Source organism: Caretta caretta, chromosome 11 (genome assembly GCF_965140235.1).
Source record: "Caretta caretta isolate rCarCar2 chromosome 11, rCarCar1.hap1, whole genome shotgun sequence".
In the NCBI taxonomy this organism is placed as follows: domain Eukaryota; kingdom Metazoa; phylum Chordata; order Testudines; family Cheloniidae; genus Caretta; species Caretta caretta.
The window spans coordinates 78686092-78698899 of NC_134216.1; positions in this window are offsets into that span (position 1 = coordinate 78686092).

Here is a 12808-nt window from a genome sequence, read left to right on the forward strand (position 1 = left end):
TTTTAAAGGAAGGCTTTTTGCCTCTCACTGCTTCTTTTACTTTGTTGTTTAGCCACAGTGGAACATATTTGGTCCTCTTACTGTTTTATTTTTTAATTTGGGGTATACATTTAAATTGAGCCTCTATTATGGTGTCTTTAAAAAGTTTCCATGTGGCTTACAGGGATTAATTTTGGTGCTGTACTTTTTAATTTCTGTTTAACTTCCTCATTTTTGTGCAGGTGCCCTTTCTGAAATTAAATGCTACCATGGTGGCTGTACTCCGCGCTGATTAGGCCTCAGCTGGAGTATTGTGTCCAGTTCTGGGTGTCATATTTCACGAAAGATGTGGATAAATTGGAGAAGGTCCAGAGAAGGGCAACAAAAATGATAAAATGTCTAGAAACATGACCTCTGAGGGAATGTTGAAAAAACTGGGTTTGTTTAGTCTGGAGAAGAGACGACTGAGCGGGGACATGAGAACAGTTTTCAAGCACATAAAAGATTGTTACAAGGAGGAAGGAGAAAAATTGTTCTTCTTAACCTCTGAGGACAAGACAAAAATCAATGGGCCTAAATTGCAGCAAGGGCGGTTTAGGTTGGACATTAGGAAAAACTTCCTAACTGTCAGGGTGGTTAAGCACTGGAATAAATTGCCGAGGGAGGTTGTGGAATCTCCGCCATTGGGGATTTTTAAGAGCAGGCTGGAGAAACACCTGTCAGGGATGGTCTAGATAATACTTAGTCCTGCCAGGAGTGCAGGGGACTGGACTAGATGACCTCCTGAGGTCCCCTCCAGACGTATGAGTCTACGAGGCTATGATTCTATGATCTGATAGAATTTAAGATCCCACGGAAAGGAAGACATGAGAACAGCAAAATAAGGACTTCAGAAAGACAGATTTCAGCTGACTCAGAGAAATGGTAGGCCAGCTCCCGTGGAAAACCCAATTAGGAAGAAAAGGAGTCAAAGGGGGCTGGCAGCTCTTAAAAGATGCAATGCTAGAGGCTCACCATCAAGCTCTTCCAAAGCTTAGGAAAGATAAGAAGGAGGCCCATGTGGCTGCACAAGGAGCGTTTTAGCTATCGAAAACCCAAGAGGGACCCCTACAGGACATAGGCGCCGACTCTGTGGGTGATCCGGGGCTGGAGCCCTTTCTGAAATTAAATGCTCCTGGGGTGGCTGTACTCCGCGCTGATTAGGCCTCAACTGGTGAATGGTGTCCAGGGGCTGGAGCACCCACAGGGAAGAAGTGGTGGGTGCTGAGCACCCACTGGCGATCCCCCTATCAGCTCCCCTCTTCCCCCCAGCGCCTGCCGCCTGCCGGCATGCCCCGCCAATCAGTGCTTCCCCCTCTCTCCCTGCGCCTCCCACCCACCGCTGCTGGATCATATTAAAGAAGTTCTGTATTACAATCACAAATGAGTTTGATTCCCCATAGTTTAAATTCCAGGGTATTACTAATTAAGAGGTCTCTTGGTTTTTGGTACTGTTTCTCTCCCTCTATGTGTGAAACTTGCAAGCTGCTAATTGTGTTAGTACATTCTAAGACAGAGTCTGTTCTCAAAGCAATTCACAGAGAGAGACTCAAAGCAATACTCTAACAACAGAAACAGCACCCAGAGACTCCCCACCCTTTTGTTGTATTAACAATTGTGATTAAAATAGAGATAAAGGATGTATGTGGATGGATGCTTGGTGTGGATAATAACTGAATGATCAGGGAGGTGCCAGCCTAAGAATCCAGTGTCCATCGGCTGAAGAAGGCGTCAAGTGGAAATAACCAGAGGACCCCCGGAGGGCAGACTGGAATCCACCCAACAGCCTCAAGAATGGGAGAACCAAAGAACAAGATAACACCTTGGAGCCGTCAGGAATGTGCTATCTGCTGATTGATTCAGCAACAGCATGATGAAGCAATTCCCATAGACTGGCATAGGAAGAAATTCCTATAAAAATAGACTGTAAAAAGTGAGAACTTTGGGGTCTGATTCTGCAAACCAACTTCCAGGAGCATCAGATGAGCATCTGACAAGGCCCTGCTCCCTCCTCATGTCCAGGCCACCTGGCCAGTGGCTTGGCATGAGCAACTCTAAGGCTGGTAACTATGATAACAACCTTGCAGAACCTGTGTGTGTGTGTTTGTATGAATGAATGTGTGACTAAATATGAGATTGAATGGAATGTTATAACTATAACTAACTGCTTACTATGATTCTTTCTGTATTCACAATAAATGTGGCATTTTGCCTTTTTCCCTTTAATAAGATCCTGCTGGTTTTTATGTTATTGGTATAACACCGCGATCAGCTGTTTCGCAGTGTGCAGGAGTCTATGTTGGGGGGGGGGAGAAGGAGGAAGGAGCGAGGGTGCGGAGTGCTGGGGGAGGGGGCGGAAAGGAGTGTGAAGAGGCAGGGAGGGGGTGGCGCGGGGGCGGGAAGAGGCAGGATGCGGCAGGGACTTGGGGAAAGGGGTGGAGTGGGGATGGGGCTTGGGGCAGAGCCGGGGGTTCATCACCCCCCTAGCACATTGGAAAGCTGGTGCTTGTGATACAGGAAATGGAAAGAGGAGCATGTCTTCAAGGAATTATATAGCATGAGAGTGTAGGACAAAATCAGGCAAGCCAAGGCAAAGAATGAGTTACAGCTGGTAAGAAATGTTGGAGACAATACGAAGGGTTTCTTCAAATTTGTCAGACAAAAAAGAAAGATCAGGGATGGTGTGGGTCTGCTGCTCAATGGAGAAGGTGAGCTGGTAATGGAAGATGATAAGAAGGCAGAGCTGCTCAATGCCTACTTTGCTTCAGTTTTCTCACGATAACATGTGACTGAATGACTAGTGAAGTTACCATAGACAATAAAGGGAAACGGATGCAGGTTAGAATAAGTAAAGAACACGTCAGAGATCTTCCAACCAATTTAAATGAATTCAAGTGAGCGGGGCTGGATGCTATTCACCCCAGGGTACTGAAGAAATTAGCTGAAGAAATCTCGGAGTCACTTGCAATAATATTTAGAAACTCCTGGATGCCAGGAGAGGTCCCAGAAGACTGGAGAAGGGCTAACGTGGAGCTCATCTTTGAAAAGGGGGACAAGGAAGAGCCAGGGAACTATAGACCAGTCAGCCTAACCTTGATACCTAGGAAGCTACTTGAGCAATATATAAAACATTCAGTTTGCAAATACCTGGAGGATGAAGGGTGATCACTAGCAGCCAGCATGGATTTATCAAGAACAAATCATGTCAACCCAGCTTGCTTTCCTTCTTTGGCAGGGTAACTGGTTTGGTGGATAGGGGAATGCAGTGGACATAATATACCTGGACTTCACCAAGGCTTTTGACACAGTCCCACATGGCATTCTGATAAGTAATCTGGAGAAATGCAGGGTCATTACTTGAGCCTAGATGCGCAATGGCCGTATTTTTGTCACCATCTCCGATAAGATCTAGTTTAAAGCTTTCCTTATCAGGTTAGTCAGATGATGGCCAAAGATGCTCTTCCCAGTACTCCTCTTTCCTGGAACATCCCAGCACTCCTCTTTCCTGGAACATCAACTCATTGTCGAAGTAACCAATGCCCTCTTGCCTGCACCACCTACATAGCCATGCATTTACTTTCAGGATTCGACAGTAGTTGCTCAGGCCTTTTCCTTCAACAGGGAGGATGGATGAGAACACCACTTGCACCCCAAACTCTTTTATCCTTTTTCCCAGATCCACATAGTCTGCAGTGATCTGCACAATGTTGCTACACACATTTTACCAAGACAATAATGTTCAGTAGATTATAAGTTTTCAAATGTTACCTCACAAGGCACACTTTGTACAAAATTTATCGTAGTCTTGTAAAAGTAGTGAACATAAGCGTACACTCTGTCACACCTGTGAACATAAAGGTACAGTCTCTCACAGCAACTATTAAAGCTTATCTCATATTGATCTTCATAATCATTGCAAGATGTCTGGATGGATGAGATGTAGGAAGTTGTTTATATAGATTAAATGTATGTGTCAGAACATGTTGCAGGCAGAGCTGATAAACAGGTTTCTTCATGACAGGAGCTAAAAAGTTTGTCTCTCTGTCACATGTAAGTTAAGCATTCTAAGCCAACACAATGGAAGTCCATTTGCATACAGAACAAACAGGAGTATAGGAAGAGACCTTAGGGGAAGCACCCCAGGAGGAGAAGCCAGGGGTCATTCTGTCTTTGAGGGACAAAACAATGAGGTTGGGGAAATATAAGAAGAAGCAAAAAGACATTTTGTCATCCATTCACAGAGGAAACCACTCCCCGCTCACCTGCCCAGAGGCTGCTCCCCCGCAACCTCCCCCGCAGGGTCTGGCAGTACGGGTAGAAAACGCAGGGATGTAACGGGGCTCCTCAGCGGCTGCTGGCTACCCGCTGGCACTCCTGTTGGAGGGACATGCCCACACTGCTGGGGCGTGAGTTACTGCCCACAGCGAGGGGTGCAGAATGCAACGCCTGCTCTCATGTACCAACAATGCAGATACAGGTGTGTGCTCCCCCTCGGGCCCCCCAAGGGAAGTTCTTGGAACAGTTGCAAGGACTCATGGGACCCTTTTCCATGTGTTTCGATAGGGCCCTTACAAATTCCTACTTCCAGAACCGTCTCCCTGTCCCACCCATAGTGCCGCACCCAGCTCAGCTCTCCCAGGACCCGTCTCCAAAGCAGAACGGGTGGTGCCCGGTGACATGTGGCCGCTGAGAGCACTGGCTGCTGGAAACCCTCTCTGGGCAGCAACCACAACAGCAGGGCTCTGAGGCTGAGGGTCAGCCCCCTAATCTCAGGCCCGTCACCTCATGCAAATGGGCTTCAACCAGGGCCTCCGGGAGGGCATCAGGACTAGCTTGGTGCACCTCCGCTGTGCTGCGGGTGGTGTGTGTCTCATCACACAACCCTCACGCAGCCCAGCTCCCTCCTCGTGACCGGAGAGGCCCAGCTGTGGCAGGGAACTGCTCCGAGGGCTAGGGTCGAAGTGCGTTGGCAGAGCTGGGCATACGATGCCGGCCCAGCACCGTCCCTCACTAGCTGTCTTGAACCAGCTGTACCTCACCGCAGGAGCCAAGGGGAGCTGCAGTGGAAAATATGTGTTCAGGGTTTTCTGTGTGTTCCCTCCAGCTGCCTGCTGGGGCGTTTGAAGGGACGGGGGATCAGGTCCCCGTAGGCCATAGGCCTTGCTCTTTGCTCTGATTGGAGCCTGTTTGCAGAAAGGAAAGGCCCTGGGGGGTAATTCCAAGGCCTGCCTGTCCTGCAGGTATCTCCTGAAGAAATGTGGACAGACTGAGCGCCGAGCCCGCTGCACCCCTCGAGGGTCAGGGGCTGCCGTGTCTAGGGTGAAGCTGCTGTGAAAGGCTCAGTGACAGCAGCCCACGAGATCCCCTGAGGCAGATGCTGTCGGGCAGGGCAGCGCACCTGCCCTTCAGAGCTGCTCAGCCTTGGATTAGAAAGCAGAGGACAGAGCCATGAGAAATCTGGGTCTCTTCATTCATGCTGACAGGAGTGGGGAAGAGGCCTGTGTTTGACAGCAGTTGCCTGCATAACTGGCTGGGGAATGGCTGGACTCCATGTAAACAGGGCAGGAGCTGCCATTCTAGGCTGCCCTGCCTGGGACTGTGCCCGGGATGTGTTCCCCACTTATCTAGGGGGTGGGCGGACGGAAGGAAGGCGAGATCTCCCTGTCTGATATGCTGCTGCCTTTCTCCCACACACCTGGTCCAGGGGAATCTCATCCATCCATGGCCATTTCCTCGCTGCTTTCCTCCCCCGCAGACAGTGCCGCTCCCTTTACCGGGGGCACGATGAAGCCCAAATCACACAGCCTGATTATTTGGCTGCTCCCCAGGCAGGTTGGTCGGGAGCCAGAACAGTTCCTGGGGGTGTGTGAATGGGCCTGACTCAGCTCAAGTGTCGGGACCAACAGGGCAAAACCACGTGAAAAGAAGCAGCAAGGCACTTGTGTCCGCTGGGACTGACTGTGAGATGGCAACGCCCCGGTGCGCTCACTCGCTGATTTGTAACCGCATGGCATCACAGGCCTCTTCTTCAGCTACACGCATGGCTCTAGCTACAAACAGGCTGCACCCCCAAAGGAGCCTGCCTCGGCCCTCTGCCCCTCCCACCAGCCGCAGCCCCAAGGCTGCTCCACACGGCTCCCCTGGGCACCTGGGTCGGGCTGGATAGCGAGCTCTTCCCGGGTGTGACTCTTAAGCAGCTCACCCTCACCACCAGCAGGGCACAGAGTGCCTTAAATGACCCACTCCCAAGCGCTGGAGGAGCAGAGGTCCGAGCAGAGGGAGGGCAGATCAGGCTGCCTGTGCGCCTTCTGCTGGATTATTTCCCTTACAGCAGCACCCGGGGCCCCAGTCAGGGATCGGGGGCCCCCTGTGCTAAGTGCTGCCGAAATAAAAACTGGGAATTTCTTCCCAAGCTGCACCCTGGCCTGCGGCAGGCAGTGTGGTGTATAGCCCAGGACGGGCCCCCCCTGTTGCAAGGGGATTAGCCCTATTAACACAGCCTTCCTTGAGGGGGACTGGGCTGGTGAGTAGCTGAGTGTCTGTTGTGGGGACAGTCTGTTTGACCCTGTGCTTGATAGTTTGAAAAGTGTGGATTGGGAGTGTTTTGTTCCGGGTGGGCCTTGAGTGGGCCTGATCATTACAAAAAGGCAGCCAGTTGCGAACCAGCTAAGCGGCGAACAGCAGAGCGGCTAACAGACGGAGTTCGCCTGGGGAGAGCCCACTGAGGTATTCCTCATGCAGACTTCTCTGAGTACTTCCTGCAACAGCTGAGGAAGCTCGGAGAAGGAAGGTAATATGGATGGTGAACAATCAGCTGTTGTGACCTGCACTGGATGCGCCATGTTTGTCTTTCTTCCACAGGACAGAAGCGACTTTGTCTGTATCAAGTGCAAGCTGGTCTCCATATTGGAAGAGAAGGTTCAAGGTCTGGAGCAACAGGTATCGACCCTGCGTTGCATAAGAGAAAATGAAGATTTCCTGGACAGACGTCAGGATAGGCTTCTACGCGCACAACGTTCTGAAGATTCAGAGCAGGCTGCGCAGCAGGGACAGGAGGACGGTGAAGAAATTTGGCAGCATGTGACCTCCAGAAGAAGAAAGGGGAGCGTCCATGTACCAGCAACACAGATACAGGTAAGTTACCGTTTTTATGTTCTCTCCAGAGGTACTAATGTGGAGAGTGGACTAGATGATACGTCTGAGGGAAGGCAACAGAAGGAGACTCCGCCGATTGGAAGGCATGAGATGCACTGTCCTAGGGTTGGGGGTTCCAAGACCACCACTCCCAAGAGGAGGAGGTGGGTGGTGGTGGTCGGGGACTCTCTCCTCATGGGGACTGAGTCATCTATCTGCCGCCCCGACCAGGAAAACCGAGAAGTCTGCTGTTTGCCAGGAGCTAGGATTCACGATGTGACGGAGAGACTGCCGAGACTCATCAAGCCCTCAGATCGCTGCCCCTTCCTGCTTCTCCACGTGGGCACCAATGATACTGCCAAGAATGACCTTGAGCAGATCACTGCGGACTACGTGGCTCTGGGAAGAAGGATAAAGGAGTTTGAGGTGCAAGTGGTGTTCTCATCCATCCTCCCCGTGGAAGGAAAAGGCCTGGGTAGAGACCGTCAAATTGTGGAAGGCTACGCAGGTGGTGTCAGAGAGAAGGTTTTGGATTCTTTGACCATGGGATGGTGTTCCAAGAAGAAGGATTGCTAGGCAGAGACGGGCTCCACCTAATGAAGAGCGGGAAGAGCATCTTTGCAAGCAGGCTGGCTAACCTAGTGAGGAGGGCTTTAAACTAGATTCACCGGGGGAAGGAGACCAAAGCCCTGAGGTAAGTGGGGATGTGGGATACTGGGAGGAAGCATGAGCAGGAAAGCACAAGAGGGGAGGGCTCCTGCCTCATACTAAGAAAGCGGGATGATCAGTGAGATATCTTAAGTGCCTATACACAAATGCAAGAAACCTGGGAAACAAGCAGGGAGAACTGGAGGTCCTGGCACAGTCAAGGAATTATGATATGATTGGAATAACAGAGACTTGGTGGGATAACTCACATGACTAGAGCACTGTCATGGATGGATATAAACTGTTCAGGAAGGACAGGCAGGGCAGAAAAGGTGGGGGAGTTGCACTGTATGTAAGGGAGCAGTATGACTGCTCAGAGCTCAAGTATGAAACTGCAGAAAAACCTGAGAGTCTCTGGATAATGTTTAGAAGTGTGAGCAACAAGGGTGATGTCGTGGTGGGAGTCTGCTATAGACCACCAGACCAGGGGGATGAGGTGGACAAGGCTTTCTTCTGGCAACTCTCAGAAATTACTAGATCGCAGGACCTGGTTCTCATGGGAGACTTCAATCACCCTGATATCTGCTGGGAGAGCAATACAGCGGTGCACAGACAATCCAGGAAGTTTTTGAAAAGTGTAGGGGACAATTTCCTGGTGCAAGTGCTGGAGGAACCAACTAGGGGCCGAGCTCTTCTTGATCTGCTGCCCACAAACCAGGAAGAATTAGTAGGGGAAGCAAAAGTGGATGGGAACCTGGGAGGCAGTGACCATGAGATGGTCGCGTTCAGGATCCTGACACAGGGAAGAAAGGAGAACAGCAGAATACGGACCCTGGACTTCAGAAAAGCAGACTTTGACTCCTGCAGGGAACTGATGGGCAGGATCCCCTGGGAGAATAACATGAAGGGGAAAGGAGTGCAGGAGAGCTGGCTGTATTTTAAAGAATCCTTATTGAGGGTGCAGGAACAAATCATCCCAATGTGTAGAAAGAATAGTAAATATGGCAGGTGACCAGCTTGGCTTAACAGTGAAATCCTTGCTGATCTTAAACACAAAAAAGAGGGTTACAAGAAGTGGGAGGTTGGACAAATGACCAGGGAGGAGTATAAAAATATTGCTCAGACATGCAGCAGTGAAATCAGGAAGGCCAAATCACACCTGGAGGTGCAGCTAGCAAGAGATGTTAAGAGTAACGAGAAGGGTTTCTGCAGGTATGTTAGCAACAAGAAGAAGGTCAAGGAAAGCATGGGCCCCTTACTGAATGAGGGAGGCAACCTAGTGACAGAGGATGTGGAAAAAGCTAATGTACTCAATGCTGTTTTTGCCTCTGTCTTCACGAAGAAGGTCAGCTCCCAGACTGCTATACTGGGCAGCACAGCATGGGGAGGAGGTGACCAGCCCACTGTGGAAGAAGAAGTGGTTCAGGACTATTTAGAAAAGCTGGATGAGCACAGGTCCTTGGGGCCAGATGCGCTGCATCCGAGAGTGCTAAAGGAGTTGGCAGATGTGATTGCAGAGCCATTGGCCATTATCTTTGAAAACTCATGGCAATTGGGGGAAGTCCCAGACGACTGGAAAAAGGCTAATGTAGTGCCCGTCTTTTAAAAAGGGAAGAAGGAGGATCCAGGGAACTACAGGCCAGTCAGCCTCACCTCAATCCCTGGAAAAATCATGGAGCAGGTCCTCAAGTAACCAATTCTGAAGCACTTAGAGGAGAGGAAAGTGATCAGGAACAGTCAGCATGGATTCACCAAGGGTAAGTCATGCCTGACTAATCTAATTGCCTTCTATGACGAGATAACTGGCTCTGTGGATGAGGGGAAAGTAGTGGACATGTTATTCCTTGACTTTAGCAAAGCTTTTGATATGGTCTCCCACAGTATTCTTGCCAGCAAGTTAAAGAAGTATGGGCTGGATGAATGGACTATAAGGTGGATAGAAAGCTGGCTAGATCATCAGGCTCAGTGGGTAGTGATCAATGGCTCGATGTCTAGTTGGCAGCCGGTATCAAGTGGAGTGCCCCAAGGGTCAGTCCTGGGGCCGGTTTTGTTCAATATCTTCATTAATGATCTGGAGGATGGTGTGGATTGCACACTCGGCAAGTTTTCAGATGACACTAAACTGGGAGGAGTGGTAGATACGCTGGAGGGTAGGGATAGGATACAGAGGGACCTAGACAAATTAGAGGATTGGGCCAAAAGAAATCTGATGAGGTTCAACAAGGACAAGTGCAGAGTCCTGCACTTAGGACGGAAGAATGCCATGCACCACTACAGACTAGGAACCGAGTGGCTTGGCAGCAGTTCTGCAGAAAAGGACCTAGGGGGTTACAGCGGACGAGAAGCTGGATATAAGTCAACAAGAAGGATGTGGAAAAATTGGAAAGAGTCCAGCAGACGGCAACAAAAATTATTAGGGGGTTGGAGCACATGATTTACGAGGAGAGGCTGAGGGAACTGGGATTATTTCGCCTGCGGAAGAGAAGAATGAGGGGGGGATTTGATAGCTGCTTTCAGCTACCTGAGAGGTAGTTCCAGAGAGGATGGTTCTAGACTATTCCCAGTGGTAGAAGAGGACAGGACAAGGAGTAATGGTCTCAAGTTGCAGTGGGGGAGGTCTAGGTTGGATATTAGGAAAAGCTTTTTCACTCGGAGGGTGGTGAAACACTGGAATGCGTTACCTAGGGAGGTGGTGGAATCTCCTTCCTTAGAAGTTTTTAAGGTCAGGCTTGACAAAGCCCTGGCTGGGATGATTTAGTTGGGGATTGGTCCTGCTTTGAGCAGGGGGTTGGACTAGAACCTCTTGAGGTCCCTTCTGACCCTGATATTCTGTGATTCTATACCTAAGCAAACTGCTCTGAGAGTGGGAAAGCACAGGCCGCGAGAGCAGGAAGGAGAGTGGCGAATGAACAGGAAAAGGAGTCCCTAGCCTTGCAGCCCTCCTTGGCGTTTATTGGTGGGGCCCTAAAATTGTTGGAGAGGCTGGGGCCGCTCTGAAGCTGCGCGGGGGGGGGTGCCCTGAGGCAGGGGCCGGTGGCTGGGGTGGGGAGGGGCTCGGGGCTCCAGCAGAGGGGCGGTGCATGGAAGGGGTGGGGCTGGGGGCTTTGCTCACAGGCTAGCCGGGTACAGTTAAAGAAAAGGGACATAGTGACTCGTGATCCATCTGCAGGGTGGAGCTCAGTGTGTGCAAGGCATTGGCAGGGGCCGCCCCCCCAGAGCTCTACCTCTCATGGAGGCCTGCGGCCAGAGCACCTTTACCGAGCCACTCCAGCTGGGAAGACCAGCGTGGGACAGCATTTTCCGGGGCAAGTATCCAGCTCGGCCATGAGGGGGGAAGGTGCCTGGATGGTCTCCGCACAATGCATGGGCCAGCGTCAGTCAGGATTGGCCTGGCACGGGGCCCGACTGGGGAGAAGGCCACGGTGCAGAAAGCAGCGGCTGGCACTGCACGAGGGGTAGCCAAGGCACCTGAGCCGACTCCCTGCAGCACCTCAGCACCCCCTGCTGGAGGGCACCCGACCACACTGTGACTCAGACCTGCCCACCCCCCTGGCAAACACTGAGGCAGGCGGTGGGGCAGTAGGGTTGCCAGATGTCCAGTTTTGGACCAGAACACCCGGTTGAAAAGGGAACCTGGCAGCTCCGGTCAGCACTGCTGACCGGGCCATTAAAAGTCTGGTGGGGCGCAGCGGAGCTAAGGCAGGATCCCTGCCTGCCCTGGGTCCGCGCGGCTCCCCGGGAGCAGCCAGCATGTCCCTGTGGCCCTTAGGCACAGGGGTGATCAGGGAAGCTTGGTGCACTGCCCCCACCCCCAACACTGGCTCCACCGTTCCCATTGGCCGGGAACTGCGGCCAATGGGAGTTCTGGGGGCGGACCTACTTGCCTCTGCCTAGGGCCTGGACTTCTGGGAGCAGCCCGGGGCCAGGGCAGGCAGGGAGCCTGCCTTAGCCCCTCTGCACCGCAGACCGGGAGCTGCCTGAGGTAAGTGCCGTCCAGCCAGAGGCTGCACTGCACTGCAACCCCCTTTCCCCAAGGTCGGAACCCCCTCCCAGACCCACTGCGGGAGGGTGCGTGGGCTCTGGCTGAGGGTGTGGGCTCTCGGGTGGGGCCTGGGATGAGGGAGGGGGCTTAGGGCTGGGGCAGGCCATTGGGGTGTTGGGGGGGGGGCATGGGGTGCGGGCTCTAGGAGGGATTTTGGGTGTGGGAGGGGACTCTGGGCTGGGGCAGGGGGTTGGGGTGTGGAAGAGGGATCGAGATGCAGGGTTTGGGCAGCGCTTATCGTGGCTCCCAGGAAGTGGCCGCCAGGTCCCCACAGTGCAGCCCCTAGGCGCATGGGCAGCCAGGGAGGCTTGTGTGCTGCCCTCATGCCCACAGGAACCGCTCCCGGAGCTCCCGTCAGTCACAGTTTCAGGCCATTGGTCATGGGCCATTGGTCACGGTTCTGGGCCAATGGGAGCTGCAGAGCCGGCATTAGGGGCAGTGCGCGGAGCCTCCCTGGGTGCCCATATGCCTAGGGGCCGCAAGGACCTGGCAGCCGCTTCCAGGATCCATGCGGAGCTAGGGCAGGCAGGGAGCCTGCCTTAGACCCGGGCCCCCGCTGTGCCGCTGACCTGCCTTTTAATGGCTTGGTTGGTGGTGCTGACCGGAGCCACCAGGGTCCCTTTTCGACCAGGCTTTCCAGTAGAAAACTGGACACCTGGCAACCCTACCCAGAGCCCGCACCCCCAGCCAGAGCCTGCATCCCCTCCCACACCTCAACCCCCTGCCCCAGTCCACACCCTTCTCCCACACCCTGAACCCCTCATTTCTGGACCTACCCCAGAGCCCACAGCCCCAGCTGGACCCCCTTCCGCACCCCAAACCCCTGCCCAGCCCAGTGAACGTGAGCAAGCGTGGGGGAGAGCGAGCAATGGAGGGAGGGGGGATGGAGTGAGTGGGGTTGGGGCCTCAGAGAAGGGGTGGAGCATCGGGGGAAGGGGCGGAGCAAGGGTATTCAGTTTTGGGCAG